The following is a 25,897-nucleotide window of genomic DNA, read 5'->3' as shown; positions in this document are numbered from 1 at the left end:
AAATGGTTCCCTAGGAGTACCTAGGACACTTTGGGTGCTAACACCTTCCCTCTCTATAACTAACCCCCTTGCCTGTAATCTCTGGCATTTAATTAGTTTTGATTGGAAAACTTCTTATTCTTGGGGTTTGTTTGTACTTTTCCCTTTTCCCTTAGAAACAATAAAAGCGCGATGGTGACTCTTATTTAATTGATGTCTAGCTTATCCATAGCTTGATGATCATGAATTTACCGCTACAGCTCCACCATATTAAATTCACTTTTCTAGGTCATCCTAAGTACCTCTTCATCGTCATTAGGCTTCAAACCGCTGGATTCACCAGACTGACACTTTGGAGCACTAACATTTTCTACTACAGGCACATCCCCCTTCTTATTAACAGATATATCCTCCACATTCTTAGGGAACACCAGACCAAAGACACGACCACTACGGGTCACCTTAGTAACATCAGTTATACTCACAACAGAACTGGTCATAGGCAAAGGAACCTCTTGAGCATTCTCTAACATTGTAGCATTGTACTGATATGAAACAACTTTATCGGATGCATACGTGACTAGACCCGCCAACCGTATAACCAACGATGATACCGGTCTTTTGCTAACGTTGTTATTGTTGCCGCTATCATATTAAATAACCACTCTCTCATGATTCTTGAAAACTGGTACTATTACATTGACATCGTCATCTATGCAACGGGTTTGAACAATCTGAATCAAACCTTCATCCATCAACATCTGGATGTCCCTCTTTACAACCATACAACCTCTAGGATTGACACTGCAGATAGCATATGCATCATGGTCATGCTCACAATCACTCACCAAGCAAATATCTTTGTGCATAGTCACCAAGCACCTTCTTATGAAAAGTACATTGAATACCTTGAACTACCCTGAACAACCATCCACCATATTAATAGATGAATTCCCATGGGTAGGAAATGGATTAACTTTAACATTTGACGCACAGTCCTCAAAGGTCACCATTCTACTCTTTACCAACTTTTGAACTTCATACTTGAGAGGGTAGTAGTTCTCTATATCGTGGCCAGGGGCTCCCTGATGAAAAGCACAGTGGAGTTCTGGTTTGTACCACCAAGGAAGTGGTTCAGGAATTTATGGAGGATTTCTTGGTTGCAGTAGGTTCTTGAGAACCAAAGAGAGATATAATTCTACATATGTCATCGGAATCGGGACAAAAGAGACCTTCTTCCTCTCAAAATTTTGTTGTTGATGATTGTTGGTATTGTTGTTGTTGTAGGTGTTTGTTTGCTACTGTGGTTGTTGTTGTTGACGTTGCTGTTGTTGAATTGGTGTTAACTGATTTGCTAAAAATACCGGAATTACTGATGAGACTTGATGATGATGTTGATGGGGTGGTTGATTTCTTCTGACATGAGGCCTCTTCTGCCTCCCAACAGAAACTGCATTGGTTTCACTCTCCTTCTTCTTGCTGAAATTGTTCTCATACCTCTTGCTAGATGACACCTCATCTCTAGACAACCATCCTTCTCAGACACCTTCTTTGAGCCTCATCCCCATGTTTACCATTTCGGTAAAGTCGATGGGGGCATTGGCAATCATCCTCTCATAGTAAAATGAGCTCAGGGTCTTAAGAAAAATCTTGCTCATCTCCTTTTCCTCTAAAGGAGGGGTAATCTGAGCAGCAAGCTCTCTCCATCGATGAGCGTACTCCTTGAATGTCTCCTTATCTTTTTGAGACAACGACCTTAACTGATCTCTGTCTGGAGCCATATCAACATTATACTTATACTGCTTCACAAATGCTTCGCCCAAATCATTAAATGTGCGGATGCTTGCACTATCCAATCCCATGTATCAACTAAGAGCGGCACCGGTCAGACTATCTTGAAAATAATGGATCAGAAGCTGATCATTATCTGTTTGAGTAGACATCTTTCGGGCGTACATCACCAAATAACTGAGTGGACATGTATTCCCTTTGTACTTTTCAAAGTCAGGGACCTTGAATTTCACCGGGATCTTGACATTCGGAACCAAACAATGTTCCGCAGCACTCTTTCCAAACAAGTCCTTACCCCTCAAAGTTTTCAACTCCTTACGCAGCTCAAGGAATCGGTCCTTCATCTCATCCATCTTTTCATACGCATCAGGGCCCTCAGACGGCTCAAAATGATAGAGGATGTCTTCTACACGAGGCAGGGTATGCACAACAGGCGGCGGCACAGACATGACCGGGCTAGATATCGGCATGTAAGAAAATTTAGGCGCAAAGCCTTCAGGCACAAAGTTTGGCGGCATTCCCCACGTGAATCCGACAGGCATGTTGGGTGCAAAATGAGCAGCAGTTGCAGGAACGGTAGAGGTAGCCACCTTTGAAATGACAGTCCTCTGAGAGGGAGGAGTTGCGGGTGTTGGAGAAGACTGGCTCTGAGTAGCTAGGACTGACTCCATCATGGCAGTAAGACGGGAAATCTCTTCCTTTAGGTCTTTGTTCTCTTGTTCAAGATGCTCCATAATCTTTAGATGATTGGCGCGAGTATTGTATTGATGACTTAGCTTGGCTAAAGCACAGAATAAACACCAATGAGACATCTGGCGAAAGAGAAACCTGCTATGCAAATGATGCATAAAATTAAATGCTTGTTTATTTTTGTTTTCAAGGAACTTACTATATTATTTGCATATATATATATATATATATATATATATATATATATATATATATATATATATATATATATATATATATATATATATATATATATATATATATATATATATATATATATATATATATATAATTGCAACAATTTGATATGACCATAAAATATCTCTTTTATTTATATAATTGGAAGGATTACACTGTGTACAATTCCAGAAACCAAAACACAAAATACAAGAGAAAAGGAGACTAGTCATCCTAAGGATACCTAACAACAGCATCAGAAGATCTGGTGGCATGAGCGTACTTCCTTTGAATGTGTCGGATCTCGGTCTCAAAAGAAGCCTTCATCTGAGTCTTCTCGAGGACAAGTTGATCAACAATCTTCTTCCAAGAGACGGAAGGCTGAGGCATACTAGAGGAAGATGAAACCTCTGGCTCTCTCTATCTCTTTGTCACTCGGTATTCGAGTAGCTAAATAAGTGCATCTTTGTCCTTAGACTCAAGCTTCAACTCCTCATGCTTTCTGCTAAAAGCATGGAAACACTCTTCCCATATATCTTTCTCTCGCTTCATCTTGGTGAGTGCGTCTTCCAACTCCTCTACATCTTTGTTAGGGAGAGTTAATGGCTCAATCACAACCATAGACATAGGTCTCTCACAAGGATAAGGCATTTTCAACTCCAAAGCTCCCTTTTTCACCCAAAGAGTGTAAGCTTCCAAAGTTACACAATTGCGCGGACCAAGCTCGGATCTTCCTTTCCTATGCATATTATGCCAAGCATGCACAATCTTCTGCTTCAAATGTTGGGGATCTTTACTCTCTTGATAGAAGAGACCTTCTAACAAAGTGTTATTAGGTTTGTCTCTCAAGGGGAACCCAAGTTGGCGACGAGCCAAAGCAGGGTTGTAGTTAATTTCTCCTTATGTACCAATGAGAGGCACATTAGAGAATTCACTACAATAATCAATAATCTCCAAACTGCTCAAAGAAGGATCATACCAAACTATATCATCATTAGTGAGAGACATAAATCTCTGAGACCACCGTAGACATTGTTTGTTCTCCACAAAAGTAGGTGTCTGAGGAAAATGAGAAATAAACCACTTGTACAGAAGAGGAATGCAATAGACAATAGTTCCATTACCTTTAGAATTCCTTAGATGCAAAGAGAAGTACATATCTCCTAACAAAGTAGGCACATGATCCCCAATCAAGAAAATTCTAATGGCGTTAACATAAAAAAACGTCAATGTTAGGGAACAAAGCTAGACCATAGATGAGCAACACAAAGATAGTTTCAAAAGATTCCATACTACCGGCTTGAGCAAAGGCAATAACTTCCTTGATGAGGAACTCATAAGTCAACCTAAACAATCCCCATTTCTTCACCCAATGGGCCTCTATCTCAGACTTCTTCAAGTGAAGAGCTTCAGCTATAATATCAGATCTAGGAATCTCTTCCAATCCACTAAAAAGAACTTTGTCAAAAACAGGTATTCCCAAGAGATGGGCATACTCCTCCAACGTAGGCACAAGCTGATAATCTAGAAAAGTGAAGAAACGGTAGAGAGGGTCATAGACCTAAACCAACACTCTTAGAAGTCCTTCAACTACATCAACAGATAAGATAGACAGAAGCTTCCCATGGCGTTGTTTGAGGTCCAAGGGATCTAATACAAAAGATGCTTGCTTCCTTAACTCTTTCAAGTCAGGACATCTGAAACTGTACTTCTTAGTGTCTGTTCATCCACAATCCATGGTCTTCAAATATTTTCAAATAACTTCTCAGTTCCTTGAAATTTCCGTGTGATGAATGTTATGATGCGCATGAATGCATGAATGCAACAATCACAGACAAGGGATCACACACAAGGCAAACAAACAAAGGTCAAGGAATGAATCACGTCATTGTCAAGATCAATCATCCATTTTGGTGGATTATGGTTTACACCTTATCAACACCCAAGTTCCATTGATATTGACAAGAATTTATTGGATCAACCAAGAAACAAGGGTTTGTTGTGAGTCACGAGCATGGAGTCTGGGTAAGAACCACCCCAAAGGAGTGAACTAAGGATAAAAACCTATAAATCATGTTCTAAAAAGTTCCCAGAGTCTTAATTCCATCTATCGGATATTATAGGTTAGGATGACTGACTCATCAACCCATAATATTCTCAAGAGAAACTCGTTTGAGTGTAGTATCACGTAACAACTGTTATCAAGTCTACACTTGAACAGTCTCCTCACTACATCCTAAATAGGCCTAGAGGGGTTAAATGTTCTACAGTCCTCAGCTTCTCGGACCCCAAATCAGAGATAGTAATGCCTAACCACAAATACTTGTGTGACATTCCCAACTCCAAAAGGGTCTCCATTGAGTGGATGAGTCTCAAGCCAACTTGTTAAGGACTACTCCACACAAGTTGAACATGACTATATCATCCTCCTATCTTAGTTGCACTCATGTTCGGGTCAGAAATTATCTCACCACTCAGAGATCACCAAGCACAACAAGCAAATTATACCACACAAACAAATATACATACATCAAATATACAATTACATACACACAAAAAAGTAGGCTAAACCCACTGTTGACTACTCCCCAGCAGAGTCGCCACTTAATTTATGTAGTGATAAATTCATGATCATCAAGCTATGGATAAGCTAGACACCAATAAAACAAGAGTCGCACTGCGCTTTTATTATTTCCCAAGGGAAAAGGGAAAAGTACGAACAAAACCCAAAAGATAAGAAGTTTTCAAATCAAACTAATAAAATGCCATAGATTACAGGTAAGGGGGTTGGTTACACAGAGGGAAGGTGTTAGCACCCAAAGTGTCCTAGGTACTCCTGGGGAGCCCTTTCTTGTGTGCATATGTGTTTTTGTACAAACGATGTTTGCAAACAAATAGATTGGGGGGATGAGAAAAGAATTTATTAATTATATTTTTGTGTTTGACAAGAGCTTCGGACTTGTGCCTATGTACCAACATAAAAGTGAGGGATCAAAACCTCATAGTTCGTGGTAACAATTTAAAAGTGGATGCATTGCTTTTAACAAAAATTTAAGTTTGAAAGGCACAAGGGCCTAAAAATGGTTTAAATGAGTGTCAGTTATTTTTGGCTTTTGAAATTTTAAGTCAAGTATGGTTAAGTTCATTTACAAAGTTTGATTTAAGAAAATGAGTTAAACATGCAATGGCATAAGGCCAAAATTTCTAGCTTGCAGAATGGTCAAAGTTTAGAAAAAGACAAGCACATGCAAAGAATATTTTTAAAAGGAGGGAGAGATTTTGAAATTAAAGAAATAGGGAGGAGATGAAGAGACTAATCCTAAGCATAAATTTAAAAGTTAAGAGTTGAAAAGATCTGACCAATGGGCTGTAATCGAGTAGAAAAGAATGTCATATAGAAACCCAAATTCCCCTTAGACTTTAGAATCACACAATAATCAATATATAAACAGAAAGTTGAAGAGCAAGGAATCAAATAAAGATAGCCACATCCAAGCTTGACAACTCCATGATCTTCTTCAAGTTTTGCCCATGTAGCGGATGACTTCAAAGGATGGCATAAGTCACAGATTCAAAATAACAGATTCATAATGATCATGTTGTAGATGAACTCAAATGGATCTTCAATATTGTATCAGATGAATGTTCACTTCACAAGCACTTGGTTTCATGAAAGTTGGCATTGGCCAAGTCCTTTGCATAGGAAGTGTTGCCTAAATTCTATGTCCAATAGTCTCAGATCAAACCAACAGTCCACACAAGTTTTTTTTTTGTTCTTATTGTGTACATTTATGGTCAAAGACCACACAAACAATCACAATATGTCACAAAATATGGTCCAAGTGGACAAAGTGAAAATGACATTAACATAAACAACTTGAATGATATGAATAATGGCAAATGAATAAACCTTTAAAAATTAAAGTGCATAAAAAGTAAATGACTTGAAATTAAATGTTAGTTGTTAATGAGTCAGAAGTTAGTATTGCTTTTGCTTTTGTTTTAATTCATTCTTTAGAGAACACTCAACCCACTTATCACAAGAATGGGTCCTTGAACCAAGACATCTTCCAATGGAAGGAAAAAAGGCCAAGTTTCCACATAATACCATGGAAGAGGAGAGACTTACAATCTCACTAACTAGAATGCTATGTCTTTTTTGTGTCAAAATTTAGCACTATGTTAAGTAATCGTAATTGGACTTATGTAGAAGTCACAACTATTTGAAGCTGGGCAAAAGAATTTTGGTGTTAATGCATGTTAGAGACATAGTATGATTGACTATGCTCATGAAACATACCACACACAAAAAGAATATGCATAGTGGGGGACCTAATCTCATCCATTCTTATGTTGATTTTGCAATTAACTAGCCTCAGGGTAATAGAGATATTATAGGTCCATGACATGAATGCATGAGATGTAGAGGGGTGGGGAATGGATTAAACACAAATTGGACAAATGAGGACTTTTACCAAGTTAAGATCATTCATTCATTTTGGGAGATGGAATGTACATTCCATCAATCCCCTAAATCTAATGATCTTAACCTATCAAAGCCAAATCAACCTTGACCAAGGCCGAACAACACAAGTCAAACTCACAAAATCAATTAAAATAGCTCTACACAATTAATTTGGCATTTATTCAATTATATATAATAAAAATAATGCATTAAGTTAAATATGGTTGGTAAATTTCCTAAAATCTCATCAAAACACGAAAGAAATGGCCATGAGATTTATCATAGGTCAAACAAGGTCAAAGGACCCCGGAGAAAAATTTTCAGAATTTTTGGAAGCTTAAAAGTATTTTTAAACAATTAAAAATATTCACAAAATTAATTAAATCATGAAAAATATTAATAATGATCCAAAAAATAATTTTAATTCAGAAAATGAAAGATGATTTTATTTTAAATAATTTGGTGAAACTCTCATATTTTTTGGATCAATATTAGTATGATTTGTTTGAGTTGATTTTAAGGGAGATGCCTAACCTAAATTGTCCCAACATTTTAGTTCCTTTTCAGATTAAACTTGTGTATGGTAGATGATAAATACCTTATATTATTCATCTTTGGATTTAAGGTATTTAACCCAAGTTCACTTACTATAATCATCAATAATGCATAATTCATACTTCTTTCCATTGATTGAAGCAGTCCCAACTGGACCAAATAAATCAATTTGAAGTAATTCTAAGGGTCTAGTGGTTGGGACAATGTTTTTGGATTAGAAAGAATTTTTATTAATCTTTCCTACTTGACATGCTCCACAGAGAGCATTTGAGTGATAATCAAGATTTGGAATCCCTTTAACAAGTTTTAGCTTGCTAAGTTTAAAGATCAACCTCCAGTTAGCATGGCCTAAACTTTTGTTCCAGGCCCACTTTTCATCACTCACTGACATAATCCAAACAACCTTTTGGTCATTAAATTCATAAAGATTAATCTTATAAACATTTCCCTTGCTCTTACATTTGGATAAAATGGATTTGTCAGACTCATTGATAACTGATCAGAAGTTCTAACCAAACAAAACTTCATAACCATTGTCGCAAAATTGACTTATGCTTAGAAGGTTATGTTTAAGTTCACTCACTAAACATAAATTATTTACAAAGATTAGGGTGTTACGAATAGTGCACATACCAATAATCTTCCCTTTTTGTCCTCCTCTAAACCCCACACTTCCTTCCTCCTTCATAATTAGGGTTTGGAACATAACTTTTCTCCTATCATATGACGTGAGCAACCATTGTCCAAGTACCATGATTATTTCCTTGCTTCTCCTTTTAAGCATATCTGCACCAAAAATAATTTGAGATTTAGGTGCCCAAACTCTTACGGATCATCTTTTGTTAGTTCTGACATGCTTTCTTTATTTTGAGAGTTTTTCTGATAAAAGAGCCTATACTCATTCTAGACTTTTTTCTTATAAACGTTTTATCTCGGATAAGTTTTGAGATTTGAACCCTTCAAAACCTTTGGTCCATAGGTTTTGGGTTCCACTTTCTTTAGAACCTTTGAATTGTGATTTTTAGGTTCTGGGTTCTTCAGAACCTTTGATTTTTGAATGTTAGGTTCTGATTTCATCAACACCTTTGATTTTGAAATTTTGGTTGTCACAATGCAAAAAAAAAATCGAGCGCGAGGAACACTTGAAATATAAACAAAACAGAGTCGTCATAGAACTTTATCTATTCCCAATGAGGGAGAGGGAAGATATCGATAAAACCCATAAAAACAAAAGAAATGGTCGTCGCAACCAAATCGGGATCGGGAGTCGGTTATGCAAGTGGAGCATATTAGAACCCCTTACTTTCGTTGTACTCAACGAGGCCCATTTAGTTAGTTTCATGCAATAGTGTTAGCATGATATTAGTTTACAATCTTCTACTTATCGAGTGAGAAAAGAAAAAGAAAGAAAGGAAATAATTCTTTTTATTAAAGGGGTCCCTGAAAGTATTTCTCAATCTCATTCCTACATATCTCTAAGTGCTATGGGGAACTCAAGGCTACATAGTTCTTCTTAAAGAGAACTATTGGATTGATTGCCTTTTTAGAGTGATGCTTAGATCACATTTGAGTAGTTAAACCTTTACTTTATGCTCGGTCTTGGAGGCTGAAGTATTTGTTTGTTTCACGCCAAAATGGATGAAGCATACTTATTTTTGAAAATATTTTCAAAGTCGCACAAGGGTGAAAAACAAGTTTGATTTGTTTGCGTTGATTTTAAGTGGAGACAAGCATCCAAGCAGGGAGCTCTACTGCAGAGTTAAAATACCCAAAAAGGAAGAGGCCTAAGCTAAATTGTCCCAACATTTTAGTTCCTTTTCAGATTGAACTTGTGTATGGTAGATGATAAATACCTCATATGATTCATCTTTGTATTGAGGAATTTAACCCAAGTCCACTTACTGTAATCATCAATAATGCATAATTCATACTTCTTTCCATTGATTTAAGCAGTCCCAACTGGCCCAAATAAATCAATGTGAAGTAATTCTAACGGTCTAGTGGTTGGGACAATGTTTTTGGATTTGAAAGAATTTTTGTTAATGTTTCTTTTTTGACATGCTCCACAGAGAGCATTTGAGCGTTAATCAAGATCTGGCAGCCCGTTAACAAGTTTTAGCTTGCTAAGTTTAGAGATTAACCTCCAGTTAGCATGGCCTAACCTTTTGTTCCAGACCCATTTTTCATCACTCTCTAACATAAGGCACACAACCTTTTGGTCATTCAATTCATAAAGATTAATTTTATAAACATTTCCCTCCCTTTTACATTTGAAGAAAATGGATTTGTTAGTTTCATTGGTAACTGAGCAGAAGTTCTAATGAATCAAAACTTCATAACCACTATCGCAAAATTGACTTATGCTCAGAAGGTTATGTTTAAGCTCACTCACTAAACAAAAATTATTGACAAAGATTAGGGAGTTACAAATAATGTGCATACCAATAATCTTCCCTTTTTGTCCTCTTCCAAACCCCACACTACCTTAATCCTTCATAATCAGGGTTTGGAACATAAGATTTTCTCCTATCATATGACGTGAGCAGCCACTGTCCAGGTACCATGATTAGTGATTTGTTTCTCCTTTTAGATATATATGTAGCAAAAGTAATTTGAGATTTAGGTACCCATACTCTTACGGATCCCCTATTGTTAGTTATGATAAGATATCTGTATTTTTAGACTTTTTCTAATAAAAGAGTCTATGAAGATGGAGAAAAATAAGAAAGTGGGGTTTGAATTGTTTACACGGTAAATAAAAACGTTTTGCAACACCACACACACAAAGATAAATGCTAACAACACAAAGAGTTTCTCCTAGTTCTCTTGAAAATCAAAGCTACTCCAGTCCACCTGGCCAAGGTGATTTCGCCTTTAATAAGGACTTAATCCAATAATCTTAATAGATTAAAAAAAACGTCTAGGAGTTTAAAAATCTCTTATCCCTCTCAAGTCTACAGACATAAACAAGTCACTTGAGGAATATCAATAAATTTAAGAGTGACAAGAGTTTTATCTTAATGCTTCTAGATAAACAATATGAAGACAAGTTAAGAACAATGAGACAATGACCACACATATATGAGCAACAACTCTTGTGTGATTACTGAATATTACAAAGAGATATATATATTTTGGATTGAGAGTTGTAGATTTATGTGTTGTGTATATAGTCATATTTAGCATGTTGTGATGAGGCCTTTATATAGTACTTTGGGATGATACTGTTGGAGGGAAATCATTGGAGATTTCTTGCCAACTATGGGAAACAAAGTTATTAACTTCCTTGTCCTTTCCATAGAAGTCTTGGAACATAATCCATAATTTCCTTTAAGAGAACTTACCATACTTAGAATGCTTCTTGATTAAGTTTTTTGATCTGGTGATGTCAGATAGAGTGTTGAGCGTGAATCAGAGTGAGCAAAGTCAGAGTCTTTGAGGAGAGTCTTTCAGTCTTCAGATATTCTCTTGAATAGTCTTCAGATGTTATCTTGAATAGTCTTCAAGTGTTTTCTTGAATATTCTTCAGATGTAGAGTTAAATTATCTTCAGATATCAGAGTTGAACTGTCTTCAGATTTTGTATGTGATTGCTTCTTAGAAGTGTTCTTATTGAGAGTCAGATCTATTTTCTCTGTGTTAGTTCAGCTTTTCTGGACTACGTCAGATGCCGGATATTAGTTTCATCAGATTCATTTTACCTTAGAAACCTGCACACTTAGAGAAAATTATTAGGGTACCAAATTGTTTAATTTTTTGTTATCATCCAAACATAGAGATAAATTGCATAATCAAAATCTTGTTCTAGCAATCTCCCTCTTTTTGATGATGACAAAAACTCATACTTTTGATGAAACAATGATACTTTACAAGGATACAAGTTTAAATGAATTAGAGTCAGATCGAGAATGACTCCCCTTGAGATTTGCAATCTCCCCTAAGTCTGATACTTAGAAAATTTTTAAGACAATTTTATCATAAAAGGATTTCTGGGATAGAATGTTTCTTACTAGATCTTCTTAGGTTGCTTGCCTTGTTTTTATTTGTTTCTCAGATACATATTCATTTCTTTTTTGTTCAGATAGATCCTGTAAAACACTTAGACTATGCAATAGATTTTAATGTCTGAATGTAAGAAGTGCATTCTGAGAGTTAGATATGTTATTTCATAAGAAACACTTCTATTTATTTTTCTCCCTTTTTGTCAGACTCAAAAAGTTAATAACAATAAAAGAAAAAATCAGAGAAGGAAAAATTTCATTGATAGAGAGAAAGAGGTACAAATAGAAGTAAGCAGAAGAAAAAGGGTCCTCAGAGGCAAAAACTCTTAGATAAAATACAATCAAATAAATTCCTAGACTGCCTAAGGGTTTGGAGGAGGAGGCTTCTTCTGAAGTAGTTGAGCAAGCAGATTCTAGATGCTGGAGTTGACTTGATATTGTTGGTCGAGTTTGGCTCTGACCAGTTGTTGTTCTTTATGTAGCTCTTCCAGATTTTAGAGGACAAGGGGAGCTAGATTAGATGTTGATGACTCACCTCGAGTCAGAGCAACCTCATTATCCTTCTCAGCGTCTTCTGCTGCTTTTCTAGCAGCTTCAGCGGTCAATGCTGCTTCAGCGTCATCTTTTGCTTTAGCTTCAGCCTCTGCAATTCTTAGTTGCCTCCTTAGCATCAACTCTTTCTTCAACTTCCCTCCTAGCCCTTTTAACATCTTCCTGTGCCAGATGCGCCTCTAGCCTCTCTTTAGCACCTTTGATGTAGTCATTTATGAATTGCTCAGAAAGACCCTTCAGCTTAAAGAGTTCAGATGACATCCACCTGAGAAACCCTTTCCAGTGAGTCCTTACTTTATATGGATTGTCACTGAGCCTGGATTTTTCAGATAACTACCTTAGTCTGGAAGCAAAGTTCTCTGAGAACTTGGAAAAAACCTCATCAATGGTAGGAAAGGTGAGGCCGGGTTTAGAGGGTTGAGAAGAGGGTTCATAGGGTTTGTGAGTGGGTTCAGAGGGAGGTGGAGTGGGTTTAGAAGATTCTGAAGTGGGTTCAGAAGGAGGCAGAATGGGTTTAGAAGGTTTTAGTATAGAGTGAGTCTTTTCAAATTCAGATGTGGCCTGAAGTTCTGGAAGAGTCGGAGAAGGTGGGTCAAGAATATTTGAATGTTCAGAGTTTGAGGTTCTGTTATAGTAGAGAGGGGAACTAGGGTTAGAGGAGGGGGATATGGGTTCATTAAGAAATAAAGCTTCAGATGTGGGAATGGATGTTGTTGTGATATTGAATTGAGATAGTGGAGGTGAAGATGGTTTATGGTCAGAAGTGAGAGGTTCATAAGTGTTTGGTTCCGGAGGGGTAGGTATAGAGATGGTTGGTTCAGAGGGAGAGATGGTGAGGGGTGGTTGAGGTAAAAATGAGAGGATATTCCTAGAACCAAAAACTAAAGGAGCTTCTGAGATTAGGGACTTACCAAGTGCTGAAAAGCTCAGAGGCACAAGTTACTTCTGAGTCGCTAAAGATTTTCCCAGCTTCAGACTCTTTTTCTGAGATCGATCTCTCTTCCTCTGCATGAAGTTAGGTGGCTGATATGGTAGCCAATCCAAGTTGAAGACCGAAATGTCGATGCCTTGTGCTTCCAGATCCTGAAGGTAGCAGGCAACGACTTTTGGAGGATCGTTCTTGGAGAAAATATACATACTCTTCAGAAGACCGAAAATATACATACCCTTTGATCCTTCGGAGCTTCCCAGGAGTTGTCCTTTGTGGGTTTGACTCTGAACTTGTCAATTAAACACATACTCTTCAGATTCCTCCCTTTTAGAGGCTTCCCCACGTCTACAGTGACGTCTTCCATCAGGTTCAGAGAGATGAGATGGTTAACCAAACCACTCTCTACCAGAACATCAGAGATTAATCTTCCTAGAGGGATGTAGTTTATGGGCTTTATGTTATTTCTGGTGTCTCTGACGGAGTCTCTTAGATATTTTAAGAGGAGGGAGGGAACATTCAGCTTTAGACCTTTGTGCATACAGTAGATAATGCATTTCTGGTCCGTGTTGATGTAGTCAGAGAAGCTAAAAACAGGACAATGATGGATGGTTCCCAGAATGAACTTCATCCATACTCTTAGATGCTGATGAAGTTCTTTGTTCTTTGAGGTTATGCCTTCTGGGTTATGAGAGAAAATAGTAGGGATCACTTCCTGGGACATATAATTTTCCCTAGGGTTGATGTTGTAGATCCTTCTTCCCCTAACTTTTTACATGTCTAGAAGCGCTGCTATGGACTTCTCAATTAGCACCATCTTTATTCCCAGAACGTAAGACACTATGTAGTGGTCATCACAATCTGCAAATCTCCAGAAATCCTTTATTAGATATGTGTAAATGGGGCTATAAAGACGATTGAAGTAGTTAGCCCATCCTTGATTCTCCAGTTCTTCAGTTAAGTCCATATTGTTTTTCTTAAGGTTGTCGAAATCAACCAACAGCTCACAAAGAACTTCCACTTTCTCAAATGGCGTAGCAAGGTTAATATGAGGAGGAAGATCAAGACCATAAGGTTCTTGATAGGTGGTTGTTGAAGGCGTAGCAGTTTGGGTTGCAACTTGTTGTTAGGTTTTAACTTTTTGCTCAACAACATTCATTACTTGTGAGTATTCGAACACTTGTTGTTGTTGAGGATTCATGCTGTTTGTTGAAGGAGATGAAGTTTGAAAGGAAGTTGCCAAGAAGTTGAGGTAAGGGTTTGTGTAGGTTGTGAGAGTGAAAAGTTTGAATGTGGGAATCATGGTAATATATATACAAAGTTTAACACACATGCAAAACGACAATGTTAGATTAAGATGGGACAAGAGTAATTATGATTGCTTAAATCTGAGTTGACAAGCATGGGGAGAATTAAATGAAGCTAATGATGGTTGTCTAATCTCAAAAATATAGACATTGCTCGAGGGGATCTCAACAGTTTGACCCTTGAGTTCTAAGCTAGACAGGTGTCTAGAAGATCCAAGGTCACACGTTTGAGAGACCACGTATTGATATTTCTGATGTCAAGAATACGAAAGGGTTTTTAAATCAGAAAGTTTCTGATCCCGATGTCTTCTAACTTATAGAAGTATCAGAACCAGAATCAGATAAGCAACATATGTTTATGTCAGAGTCTAGTTTAACATTAGAGAGGAGAAACACATGTTCAGATTCATTCTGGGCAAACTGCCATATTTAAGTTTTTCATAATGAAAAGAAATCTATCTTCAGCTAAGGGTTTTGTAAAGATATCAACGCATTGATGGTCTGTATCTATGAATTTTAAAATAATTATCCCTTTCTGAACATAGTCTCTGATAAAATGATGTTTAATTTCTATGTGCTTTGCTCTGGAATGTAAAATTGGATTCTTACTTAAACATATAGTAGCTGTATTGTCACAAAAGATAGGGATGTTACTCTCATAAATCTGAAAGTCCTCAAGATGATTCTTCATCCAGAGCATCTGAGTGTTGCACAGTGAAGCTGAAATGTATTCTGCTTTTGTAGTTGATAGTGCAATGGTTGATTGTTTTTTGCTTGCCCATAATATGAGGTTTCCTCCCAGGAAATGAAAGTTCCCAGATGTGATTTTGCATTCTAACCTATCTCCAACGTAATATGCATCCCAATACCCAGAAATCCTATACTTTGATGTTTTCTTATACATCAGGCCAAGGTTAGATACTCCTTTCAAATACCTAAGGATCCTCTTAACACCAGTTAAATGAGATTCCCTTGGATCTTCCTGAAATCTAGCACAAAGACATGCGCTGAATAATATATCTGGACGTGTAGCAGTTAGATAGAGGAGAGAACCTATCATACCACGATAGAGTTTCTGACAAACCTTTTGACTTACCTCTTCATTCTCTAGAATGAAAGAAGGATGCATGGGAGTCTTGGATGGTTTGCTTTCTGAAATGTCAAATTTCTTCAAAATATCTTTTATGTATTTTCTTTGATACACATATGTGGCTTCTGTTGTTTGGTTGATTTGAATCCCCAGAAAGAACTTTAGTTCTTGCATCAGACTTATCTCGAATTCTGCCTGCATTAACTCAAAAAATTCTTGGCAAACAGAGGGGTTAGCAAAACCAAAAATTATGTCATCAACATATATCTGACAAATCATAAGATCATTTCTGATGTTTTCACAAAAGAGAATGGAGTCCACTTTACCTCTGATAAAGTCATTTTCCAGAAGAAATGAGCTGAGTCTTTCATACCAAGCTCCGGGAGCTTGTTTCAGACCATAAAGTGATTTTTTAAGTTTAAAAACATGTTCTGGAAGTTTTGAGTTTTCAAAACCAGGAGGTTGATGGACATACACCTCTTCAGAAATATAAGCATTCAGAAATGTGCTTTTGACATCCATCTGATATAATTTAATGGAATAATTTGTAGAAAAAGATACAAGGAGACAAATAGATTCTAACGTTGCGACTGGAGAAAAGGTTTCATTGTAGTAAATACCTTCCTGTTGACTATAACCTTGTGCTACCAACTGTGCTTTGTTTCTGACCATTTCACCCTTTTCATTTAGTTTATTTCTGTAGACCCATTTAGTTCCAATCACATGGGTTCCCTTGGGTCTTGGTACAAGATCCCAAACATCATTCTTCAAAAACTGATCAAGTTCTTCTTTCATTGCCAAAATCTATTTTTTGCCTTTAAGAGCTTCTTCACATGATGTTGGCTCTATCAGAGATACTAGTCCCATAAGTGTTTCTTCAGAAACTTTGAATGTAGATCTTGTTCTAATAGGTTTATCCTTGTTTCCCAGAATCCGTTCGTCAGAAACATTCTACCTAATTATTTGTCTTTTCTGATTGATTGAGCTTTTAGGGGCTTCTGAAGTTCCTCTTTCTGCTTCTTCAGAATGTTTTTTCTTTTTATCAGAACCTGCAAGTGTGATCTCCAGATCTATAAAATTCTCAACTAGCTTTGACTTTTCAGAGTCAAGCTTATCATCAAATCTGACATGAATTGATTCTTCCACAATTTGTGTTTATGTATTGTATACTCTATATCCTTTAGAATGTTTTGAGTATCCCAACATAATACACTTTTGTTCCTTAGAGTCAAACTTGTTCAGATTATCTTTAGTATTCAAAATAGATTAAGAACATCCAAAGGGATGAAAATAAGAAATGTTGGGTTTTCTTCCCTTGCATAGTTCATAAGGAGTCTTCTCCAAAATAGGTCTGATGGAGATTCTATTCTGAATGTAACATGTTGTATTCATAGCTTCTACCCATAAGTGCTTAGCCACATTAGTTTCATTGATCATGGTTCTGGCTATTTCTTGGAGAGTCCTATTCTTCCTTTCTACAACTCTATTTTGTAGTGGAGTTCTAGGACATGAGAAATCATGGGATATTCAATTAGAGTCAAAAAGTTCTTCAAAAATTTTGTTTTCCACCATGATCACTTCCACTCTGATGATTTTAGAGTCAAATTCATTTTTCACTTTTGAATAGAAACTGGTGAACACAGAATATGACTCATTCTTGTGCCTTAAGAATTTTACCCATGTCCAACAACTATAATCATTAACAATGACAAGTCCATACTTCTCACCATTGACTGACGTTGTCTTAATAGGTCCAAAAAGATCAATGTGTAGAAGTTCTAGAGGTTTAGAGGTAGAAACAACATTTTTGTTTTGAGGGTTGTTTTAGAAAATTTTCCTTTCTGACATGCTTCACAAAGAGCATCTGAAGAAAACTTCATCTTAGGTAGGCCTCTAACTAGCTCAAGTTTATTTAGTTGAGAAATCCTCTTCAAGCTAATGTGACCTAAGTGTCTATGCCACACCCTTTTATCTTCATTTACAAACATTAAGCATTTTACATTTTGATTTTTCAAATCTAAAAGCTTTATTTTATAAATGTTGTTCTTCCTCTTTCCAGTGAAAAGGATTGTGCCATTTTTCTGATTAACAACTTTGCACGTTTTTTGATTAAAGATTATATCATAACCGTTATCACTTAATTGACTTATGGATAACAAGTTATGCATTAATCCATCAACATAAAGGACATCAGAAATAGAGGGAAGAGATGTGTTACCAATTATTCCAGATCCTTTGATTTTTCCTTTTTGATTTCCTCCAAAGCCTACGAAGCCATCATCTTTAAGTTCCAGGTTTTGGAACATATGCTTTCTTCCCGTCATGTGTCGTGAGCATCCAGAGTCCAGGTACCATGATTAGTGTTTTAACTCTACTGCACAGGATAACTTCAAAGCAATAACTATAGGTCTCCACTTCTTCGGGAGACTTCTAATTATCTTCTTGACATGATCTGTTGTAGTGTATCCTTTGTCCAGAACTTTGAGTCATGCAACTAAGGTTTGGAACCTTGAGAACATTACTTAACAACTTCATCATCTTCCATTCTGAAGGCTTTATATTTCTAGATTAAGGCCAGAGCCTTAGCCTCTTTAACTAAATTATTGCCTTCGTGAGTCATCTTCAAGGAATCAAGGATTTCTTTGGCTATTTCCCTGTTGTTGATCTTCTCGTATTCGATGTAGGAAATTGCGTTTAACATAATGGTTCTTGCTTTATGGTGATTCTTGAAATGACGCTTCTGATCATCACCTATTCTGCTTCTTCGAATAGAGATACCAATTGCAGAAATGGCTGGTTCATAATCATTTGTCACAATATCCGAGAGATCAGTTTCGTAGCCTTGGAAGAAACTTTCAATTTTAATATCGTTGAAGAGGAATCATTGGAGATTTCTTGCCAACTATGGGAATTAAAGGTATTAACTTCCTTGTCCTTTCCATAGAAGTCTTGGAACATAATCCATGATTTCCTTAAAGAGAATTTACCATACTTAGAATGCTTCTTGATTAAGTTTTCTGATCCGATGAAATCAGATAGAGTGGTGAGCGTGAATCAGAGTGAGCGGAGTCAGAGTCTTTGAGCAGAGTCTTTCAGTCTTCAGATATTCTCTGGAATAGTCTTCAGATGTTATCTTGAATAATCCGTAGATGTTATCTTGAATAGTCTTCAGATGTAGAGTTAAAATGTCTTCAAATATCAAAGTTGAATTGTCTTCAGATTCTGTATGTGATTGCTTCTTAGAAGTGTTCTTATTCAGAGTCAGATCTATTTTCTTCGTGTTGGAACAACTTTTCTGGACAACATCAAATGCCAGATATTAGTTTCATCAGATTTGTATTACCTTAGAAACCTACACACTTAGATAAAATTATTAGGGTACCAAATTGTTTCATTCTTTGTTATCATCAAAACTTGGAGATATATTGCAGAATCAAAACCTTATTCCAATAGTCTATACTCATTCTAGACTTTTTTCTTATAAATGTTTTGTCTAGGATAAGTTTTGAGATTTGAACCCTTTAGAACCTTTGGTCCAAAGGTCTTGGGTTCCATTTTCTTTAGAACTTTTGAATTGGGATTTTTAGGTTATGGGTTCTGTAGAACCTTTGATTTTTGAATGTTAGGTTCTGATTTCATCAACACCTTCGATTTTGACATTTTGGTTTGCACGGTGAAAAAAATACCCGAGCGTAAGGAGCACTTGAAATATAAACAAAACAGGGTTTCCACTGAACTTTATTTATTCCCAATGAGGGAAAGGGAAGATATAGATAAAACCCATAAAAAACAAAAGAAATGGTCGTCGCAACCAAATCGGGTCTGGGAGTCGGCTATGCAAGGGGAACGTATTAGCACCCCTTACATCTATTGTACTCAACGAGACCCGTTTAGTTAGTTTCCTGCAAGAGTGTTAGTGTAATATTAGTTTGAAATCTTCTACTTATCGAGTGAGAAAAGAAACAGAAAGAAAGGAAAAACGTTTTTTTTGTTAAAGGGGTGCCTGAAAATATTTCTCAGTCCCGCTCCTAGGTATCTCCAGGTGCTATGGAAAACTCAAGGCTATGTAGTTTTTCTAAAAGAGAACTATTGGATTGATTGCTTTTTTAGAGTGATGCTTAGATCATATTTGAGCGGTTAAACCTTTACTTTATGCTCGGTCTTGGAGGCTGAAGTATTTGTTTGTTTCGCGCCAAAATGGATGAAGCATACTTGTTTTTGAAAATGTTTTCAAAGTCGCGCAAGGGTGAAAAACAAGTTTGATTTGTTTGAGTTGATTTTAAGTGGAGACAGGCATCCAAGCAGGGAGCTCTACTGCAATGCTAAAATGTCTGAAAAGGAAGAGGCCTAAGCCTAACCATTCTCTTTTCATCCAAAAGTTTATTTATGAAAAATGTGTGGTGAGGTAAGTCAAAGTTCATTAACGGAAGATGATTATTCATATAGGGAGCTCTACTGCAGTGCCAAATAATCGGGAAAGAAAAGGTCGATGCCCAATCAATATTTTTCTTCTATAAGAGAAATGACCTAATTCTGGTAGTTATCGTATTTTAATATGGAAGACGAATGTTGGTAATTATCGTTTTTTTTCTATTGCAGTACCCTAACATTCAAAAAAGAGAAAGTCTAAACCTAATCAAATTCTTCCATTTTTATTAAGCTTTTAAAATAGGGGGACGACTTGACGTTGGATTTAGTTTCTAAATTTGGTTTATGAAAAGAGTTTGGATATGGCAGGGGTGCGCTCGACTTTGTATTAAATTTGGATTTGATTTGGGAAAAAGACTCGACGTTGGATCGAGTAATTATTTTTGTTCTTTTCTAAAAGTTGTTGATTTTAATCTTTGAATTAACTATCAACTGACATAACAATAATAAACAGAAAAGTGGTAAAAACTTATTTATAAAATACCGGAATGGGGGTATAGTTTGTTGAATGGGGATAAAATATAATAATATACAAGCTCAAAGGACATTTGAAAATAAAAAATCTTGTTGTAAGGAGCCCCAAGAGAATGCCAAGGGACTCGAAATAAAAATCAAAAAATTTGAACTAAAGAATTTAGCTCTATGTTAAGCAATCATAAGGAGATTCATGTAGGAATCACCCTATCTGAGGACAATCAATAAGATTTTATGCTCTTAAGAGAAAGTCTAAACCTAATCAAATTCTTCCATTTTTATTAAGCTTTTAAAATAGAGGGACGAATTGACGTTGGATTTAGTTTCTAAATTTGATTTATGAAAAGAGTTTGGATATGGAAGGGGTGCGCTCGACTTTGTATTAAATTTGAATTTGATTTGGGAAAAAGACTCGACGTTGGATCGAGTAATTATTTTTGTTCTTTTCTTAAAGTTGTTGATTTTAATTTTGGAATTAACTATCAACTAACATAACAATAATAAACAGAAAAGTGGTAAAACTTATTTATAAAATACGGGAATGGGGGTATAGTTTGTTGAATGGGGATAAAATATAACATTATACAAGCTCAAAAGACATTTGAAAATAAAAAATCTTGTTGTAAGTAGGCCCAAGAGAATGCCAAGGGACTCGAAATAAAAATCAAAAAATTTGAACTAAAGAATTTAGCTTTATGTTAAGCAATCATATGGAGATTCATGTAGGAATCGCCCTATCTGAGGACAATCAATAAGATTTTATGCTCTTAAGGAATTTCTAAAGTTAAATTGAGATTTCAACTCCGATATTGCAAGGCATCTATGAAAAACTGATGATTAAAGCGACAAAAAGAAACTAAAATTAACCTAAAGAATTTAGCGTTATGTTAAGCAATTATAAGATGATTCATGTAGGAATCACACTATATGAGGCCGATCAACAAGACTTTATGCGCTTATCCAATTTCTGAAGTTAAATTGAATTTTAACTCTGAAATTGCAAGGCATATGCGAAAAACTGATAATTCAAACGACAAAAGGAAACAAAAATTAAACTAAAGAATTCAGCGTTATATTAAGCAATCGTATGACGATTCATATAAGAATCACCCAATCTGAGGCTGACCAATAAAACTCTATCCATTTAATCAATTTATGAAGTTAAATTGAATTTTTAACTTCAAAAATGCTACACATCTATGAGAAAACTGATGGGATAAATAAATCAATAACTAAATATAAAAAAATGATTAGTTAATCACTAAATAAATATAAAAATAATAATGAACAATAATAATTATTGTCAATAAAAATCAACATTAATAATAACAATAATTGTAAGTGATAATAATAAATAGATAGTAATGATAAATAAATAAATAAATAAATAAAAAATAAAAAATAATCAATAATGAAATTAAAAGTAATAATAAATAATAATAATAATAATAATCAACAAAGTAAATAATTATAATAATAATACTTAGTGAATTAATAAATAATCAACAATATTAATCAATGATAAATTAAAAGATAATAAATATAATGATAATAATTAAATATAATGCACGAACAATAATCATAATAATACTAATAATAATAAGAGGTGCGTAATAATAATAATAATAATAATAATTAGAACTAATTAATGATAATAATAATAATAGTAGTAATAATAATAATATTAATAATAAGGCTAAAATAGTCTATTGGTCCCTGTAAATATTTTTAGTGGTCTGAGTCCATGTATCTCATTTTTTGTGTTGGTATTAGTCCCTAAAGTCAAAATCGGCATGTTTCCTGCCGATTTTGCTTTTAGGAACTAAAACCAACACAAAAGTGATATATAAGGACTCAGACAAAAAAAATTACAGGGACCAAAATCAAAAACTCACTAACTTATTGGGACCAAAAAATTATTTAAGCCTAATAATAATAATAATAACAAAAAGTATAAAAAAAACAAAACTAAAATTAAAAAAAAATTGAAAAAAATGAATTAAAAATATGTAAGAAGGCGTTCATGTGGAGCAAAGAGAGAGGAGAGTTTCAAAATTTTAACAGAACCACTCCCTGCCTGACACGTCGCAGGGAGTGAAAATTTTAAAAAAAGAAAACCAACTTTTCCCTTCCTCTTCTTCAACTTCCACGCCCGTGTATCAGAATCAACCTTGTTGTGCTCTTTTTTTGGAAACAACATTAACAAAACATTGTTCATTCTTTTCAACATTTCTAAGACAACAATACCAACACATTATTCATTCTTTTCTCAACATTTTAAAAGCAAAATCAACAAAGCAAAGTTTGTCTTTTCTCAATATTTTAAAAGCAAAAGCAACAACACAAAGTTCATATTTGCAAAATCTTCTTCTACCTTTCTCCGCTTATTGAGCCGTGGCGAGAAAGGGATGCGTGGTGGCGGTTTTGTTGATGATAGATTCATGATGTTGGTGGTAACAAATTGGTGGTTGGCGGCTGTAAAATGTTAATGGGTCACATTTGGTTATTGAGTAAAAAAGGTGATGATTTTTGAGAGTGTTTGGAGGAAGTTGTAGGAGGTTAGGCATTATTTGTATGGCATGTTGGTATGCGTAAGAGGGTGACGCCAAATGTATGTTGTAGGCATGGGTCTGTTGTTGCGGTTATTTCACGTTTTCATGGTGGTAGGCAGATCTTGGAGGTTTGAAGGAGGTTATATGATGGTTTGTTAGGGGTGAGTTTTGATTACGGTGATCGTTCATGGATTTGAGTGGATTGTGTTTGTAGTTAAAATCGTTGGAGTTATAAGATTTGAGATGAGAAGATAAAATTTTGAAGGTGTAACAAGGTTGTTTGAAGTGTGGTGGTGAGTATTATGAGGTTAGTATGTTAAATGGAAGGAGAAGATGATGAAGTGGGTTTCTAATATGGTGAAAGATGCAGGTTCAGTAGATGGTGGGATAAAGATGAGTGTGTGGTTTATAGTTTCCAAGGGTAGAGAGAAGAGATTGTGTTGTAACAAAAAGAGAAAAAAAAATGAAAGAATTAGTGGTGGAGAGGTTATATGAGTTAGGGTATGAGGGTGATATAAGTGTTGGGAAATGATGGTGAGAAGGAAGTTGAAGAAGATAAGTGAGATTGAAAGAAAATTGGAAAAATGAACACCTCTCTCCCTTTTCATCCTTTTCAGCAGGAAAATATCTGTGACCACCCTTTTCGTGATGCTAGGACACATGTATCATCCTCAATGGCCCCCTCCTCCTTTTTGTTATCCACCCTTTTAAGAGAGAAGGTTAGATGAAGAATCATGAGATGAAAATTTTGCCACTCCTTATCTATCACATGTCAATACATACATATATATATATATATATATATATATATATATATATATATATATATATATATATATATATATAGATATATATATATATATATATATATATATATATATATATATATATATATATAATACAAAAATGGTAATGATATTTTATTAGTTAATTTTTTAAAAAAACCTTTAATGCTTAATTAGTGAAAAAAAGATGTTAGAAACAAATCGATTTAAACAAAAATTAATTATCTCTAATATATAAAATTATCCTAAATTATAAATGTGGAATATTTTAGTTAATTGATATCAACATTTTGAAAAAGAGATAAAAATAAAATGATTTGAAATGAATAAAAATTAGACGTAAAAAGTTCCTGAAAAATAAACTAAACGCATTAAAGTGATCACCGCGAAATATATTCTTGAAACGTACATGTTTTTATCAAATTTTAAAAGGAAAATTGACCGGTTAAAAGGCTCAGGATGATCATAATGCAACAAAAAAATAGTCTAAAAAATAAAACGAGCACGCCAAGTTAAACTATGCAAACCGTAGATTAAGAAAATTGACGACTACAAGCTCGATCTTTAAATTTTTCTCCCGCTAATTTGGCGTAAAATTGAGAAACGATTTGACGGGTCTATCTGTAGATATGAAGTTATTCCGAGCGATATTTCAGGCATTATGTGGAATGAAATGCATGTTATGATAAATATAAAATATAGATGTCTTGAGTATGCATTGAATTACTGATTGAACAATCGTGAATAGATAATCAGATGCAAATTAATCTCCCTTAGAAAACTTACTTATGATTCTCACTCACAATTAAAAACCCAACAATGTTTCAGATGGCGATAATACTCTTGACTGTCACCTTTTGAACCTCTGAAACATGATGCAATGAAAATAAGTGATGCAGTGAGGCTAAGAAATCAAGTATTTTGACTTCTTAATCAATAAATGACCGAATGAGTGTCATTAAGATCAGATAAAATGTTAGAACTTTTGACGTTTCATCTAAACCCTGATGAAATAATAAAATGCACGATAAAATGTATCGATTATACTATGCTGGTGCAAGTGAATAAACTCAGGATAAAATTTTAGGTATGACAACTTCCCCCATTTAAACATATTTAACTAGAGGATGTTTTCGCCACCTGGGTTTAAACGCGATAACAAAAACCAGGACTTCCTTGAACAAGAAGATCATAAGAGTCGCCAGCGAATTTGATTTGTGTGCCTCTGCCGGAGAGGCTAGGGGAAATAGTCGATAAAACCCTAAAAAAGATAAGCACACGAGAAGCGCTAGGGAAAGGATAAATAGTCAGTCTCACAATCGAGATTAGGGTTCGGGAATTGGTTACTCAAGGGGAAGGTATTAGCACCCCACACGTCCATGGTATCTATGAGAACCATTTGGGTTGTTTTACGTACATGGGGATTTATCTATTATTGTTTCATTTTCAAAAGAATGTGTGTGAAAGAGAGGGGTTTTTTATTTTTTATTATAATGCTCGCCAAGGATTGGGGTCCTTGTGCCTACGTATCACTCATTCAGGGATTAGGAACGAGTTCTCTCTAGTTCGGAGTAGAAAATATTTGTGTGTTGATTGATTTTACCTTTGAAAAAAGGGTTTTCGGAGTGATGGATTATGTTGATTTTACCTTAAACAAGGGTTTATGAAAAAAGTTTGTGATTATATTGCACTAAAGTTTATGGGCGGAGGTAAATATTCTAGATAACAAGCCAAGCGTCTTGCGCCCAAAATAATCAGAGTGAGGGTAGGAATGCTCCATTCTCACCACTTAAGGCTCGTGGCACACAATATTAATTGTAGCTATTAAGTGTTTTGAATTTGATTAAGAAAAAACCACTTGACGTTGGATCAAGGGTTTGTTTATTTGATTGAGAAATTTGGCTTATGCAACATGAATGTAAAGTAACCAACAAGGAAATAAAAGGGTCTCATTGTAAGATAGCCCTAGAGAAAGCCTTTTGTATGCAAAAGGTGACCTATGCTAAACAAAGGATAATGGTATTACAAACATGTCCCCCTAAGGTGGTGCCATGATGCCATTCTTACAAAATGTATGCAAGTCAC

The sequence above is a fragment of the Lathyrus oleraceus genome, chromosome 6 (assembly GCF_024323335.1).
Source record: "Lathyrus oleraceus cultivar Zhongwan6 chromosome 6, CAAS_Psat_ZW6_1.0, whole genome shotgun sequence".
In the NCBI taxonomy this organism is placed as follows: domain Eukaryota; kingdom Viridiplantae; phylum Streptophyta; class Magnoliopsida; order Fabales; family Fabaceae; genus Lathyrus; species Lathyrus oleraceus.
The sequence above is the reverse complement of the archived record's forward strand: the minus strand, read 5'-3'. Positions refer to the sequence as shown.